This window comes from Leucopleurus acutus, assembly GCF_964270905.1.
Source record: "Leucopleurus acutus genome assembly, chromosome: 12".
Taxonomy (NCBI): Eukaryota; Metazoa; Chordata; class Mammalia; order Artiodactyla; family Delphinidae; genus Leucopleurus; species Leucopleurus acutus.
The window spans coordinates 42,937,754-42,941,136 of record NC_139154.1 but is presented as its reverse complement, the minus strand read 5'-3'; the positions used below and the strand labels follow the sequence as shown (position 1 = coordinate 42,941,136).

At 50.0% G+C, this 3,383-nt stretch overlaps 1 pseudogene across 1 annotated transcript; it reads right to left on the bottom strand.

Moving 5' to 3' along the window:
* Positions 1 to 216: 216 nt before the first annotated feature.
* Positions 217 to 1,262, bottom strand: LOC309969586 (beta-1,4 N-acetylgalactosaminyltransferase 2-like; annotated as a pseudogene). The gene has a single exon. The product of its transcript is annotated as a beta-1,4 N-acetylgalactosaminyltransferase 2-like (transcript).
* Positions 1,263 to 3,383: the final 2,121 nt, after the last annotated feature.

Below are 3,383 nucleotides of genomic sequence, written 5' to 3'. Positions count from 1 at the left end.
AAACAATAATGAATACAGTCTCCCTTGCCCTGATCAGTGATTGGTCCATTTCTAATGACCCTTAGCTTTTGATTGTTATTTCCAATACCTGAGCCAGACCCATCTGCCCTGTCCGTCTTATCAGGAGTTCAAATTTTGATAGCCTATCCAGCAGTTCCTCTGTTTTAGATAGCTGCAACCGGTCAGCCTAACGCTTTTCTGATGCCCGGACAACCTTTATGTGGCACATTGGAGATGGTTCTTGAAGTAGTGGAGAGCCAGCTTGAACTAGACCTAAGCTTTGGTGTTGGTTCAGTATATGTTGTAGCTCTTCTCCAGGGCTGCCAGCTCTGGGTCCACCACTGGAGAACACGGCTGGTGACCTACAATCACATTTGAGCGGGACGCCACGAGCAGGCTCCCGAGCCCATCAGTAAGGAACTCTGAGTGAGCCACTCGCTGCAGGCGGGGGTTGAAGCCACTCTCTTTGGAGCTGTCCTGTGTGGGCCAGGAAGAAGCTGACAGCACCGCTGGTCACCACGCATCTGGGGAAGCCGTCCAGGGGCCGGAGAGATCCTGACCGCCAGTGGAGACAGTCCCCATTCTCACTGTACTCCACGAACAGCTTAAACTGGAACACGTTTCCAAGCACACTGAACGCCTACCACGTCCAGTTCCGTCTTCTCTAGGACATCCACCAGCACCTCAATCTTGGTCTTGTCGTTGAAGAGAAAGTCATCGTTCACCCAGAGGACGTGTTTGGTGATGACCTGAGATATGGCCAGGTTCCTACCGGCAAACCAATCCTTTCCGTAAGGCATGGTGTAATATTCCACGTGGCTGTTATTAATTTTCAGGGGCTCCTTGCTGTCATCAGCCACGATCACGGCCAAGTCTGGGTAATACTCACGTATGCTCTGGAACGTGGTCATGAGCTTGTGGAGATGGAGGAAAGTTCTGGTGGCAATGCTCACCAGGTCTCTGAGCTTCCTCTCTGGTCCAGGGTCATATAACTTGGGCATAACAGGAAGGCGGATGGCCACTGAGGACTTGGACTCCAGACTCATCACACCCACCCTGCAGCACTGGGACTCTGTGCTTATGTATGTCACATGCTAGAGTATGAAATTCAAAAGCTTCCGGTTACTGGTCGAAGTGGTCAGCTGCTTCTGGCCTCTGCCCTGCAGCACACTGTCTGGGATGTCAGCAAGGGTGTCCAGTGTCCCCAGAGAAGCTGTTGGGGTGACCTCGCAGAAGGGAGCATCTGGTCCTTCAAACTGGAGACCCGCACGAAGTCATCCCGAAACCCGCCGCTTCACACATTCCAGGCTGGTGGAGCTGGGCAGCCACCCTGCCAATTGTCCAGCCCTTGGCACCCTAGTAGTCACTTTAGTAGTCAGTCAAGGTTTAGGTTAAAAGCAAAGAAAGGTTTCTTCCCCTACCCGTAGAGGAAAGGGGCTCTTCCTGGCCTGAGGGAGTGCCAGCAGCCCAGGCCTTGCCTCTGCTCTCTGTCCCAGTTTGGGGACTGACCACTGCTCACCACTGCCCTTCTTACATAGCACCTACTCAGAGTCTGGCAAACCCTAAACTTTGGCCATAAAGGCCACATTCTGATGGCCCTGCTATGCTGAAGCTGGCTCATCCCGCCCCCTGACAGCCTGTTGTTAAATATTCAGGAAACTTGCTAGTCAGGTGTTTAAAGGTTGGTATTATGAAACTGATCGTGGTGGGAACATTTATACCATGGAAATCAGCAAATGCCAAATGCCACACATCAGGGACTTTTTTTTTTTTCCTAGAAAGATAGTTCATCAGCACATCACTGCTCGCCAGAGAGAATCACCCTGACTTCAATAAGACCTCAGGACTGGGACTTTCCTGGTGGCACAGTGGTTAAGAATCTGCCTGCCAATTCAGGGGATACGGGTTCGAGCCCTGGTCCGGGAAGATCCCACATGCCGCAAAGCAACTAAGCCTGTGAGCCACAATTACTGAGCCACAACTACTGAGCCCACATGCCACAACTACTGAAGGCCACGCACCTAGAGCCCGTGCTCCACAAGAGAAGCCACCGCAATAAGCCCGCGCACTGTAACAACGAGTAGACCCCACTCGCCACAACTAGGGAAAGCCCACACGCAGCAACAAAGACCCAACGCAGCCAAAAATAATAAATAAATTAATCAATTAATTTTAAAAAAAGACCTCAGGACTTTGTGAGCAGAGGGGATTTCTCTCAGGATTCACGGTGCATACAACATCCCCTGGTAAGCAGACAGGGGATTTTGGGGATGGATGTCAAAGAGCTTACAGAATCCATAGGATATCTGGAGAATCAGAATCAGGAAAACAGGCTGGAACTGAGCATGGCCAGTCAGGGTGTGCCAGACCGGGCCACCGTGAGGCTGGATGCTCGCGTCTCAGTTCTGCTGCCACAGGGCCCTGAACCTCAACCCCGAGCACCTCCCCCTCAGCCAGAGAGACGTCTAAGTGCACCTGCTCCTTGACAGCCCTTGCTCTGGCTCTGAATGGGTGCATTTGATTGGCTGACTTTAGGTCGTATCTGCAACTCCCAGAAGTCAGGGTCATGAAGAACAATTCTCAGGCCTTTTCTGCTGCTGTAGCAGGAGGCAGGAAGGTGACAACACGAGCGGATTTGCCAAAGAGAAGAAATACTGAGAATGCCCTCTGCAGAAAGGCTCTCCCGAGCCTGTAGGCTGCTGAGTTGATTGGTCCTAGAGCAACAGAAGGGAGTGAGAGCCTTAAAGTGTCCTACCCTCAAATCTGCTCCCACCCTGACATAAGTTCTTCCCTCCTCTGCCCACCTAGTTGTGATTTTTACAACCCAAATCTTGCTTTTAGTGAATAAGATCCCTTTCTGAAATGAAATAGCCTTCCCAGATACATCCAGGGCTTGGGTGGCATATTAGTCACTCACACCTTAGTGTGGATCAGTTTAATCTGACATTTTCCCCTTATCCTCTTCATTCAGCTCAACTAAAAGAGTGGGAGTAATTCTTGATCACATACATTAGTGGAAGAGTTAAGCATGGATAATCCAGAACAGGTAATCCAAGAAATATTTCCATGTGGCTCTGGGATAGAGCATATGAGTCATTCACTATATAAAGGCATTAGAATTGCCTGTGTAAATTATGAGCACAATGGATGGAGAAAGGGCTGTCATAGTCCATAAGTCCAGTGGTGCCTTTCAGCTTACAGACTGTAAAATCAACGGCACCCCTTGGAGTTGTGCAGTGCACAACCTATACAACTGTATATGGTAGCCCTAGTGGAGGCTGTTCAGGGCTCTCTGACCAGGAAGGGAAGAAAGCTAAGAAGAAACAACACCAAAGACCCCATAGAATTGATCTTATCACTGGGAGAAGATATATTACAAGATT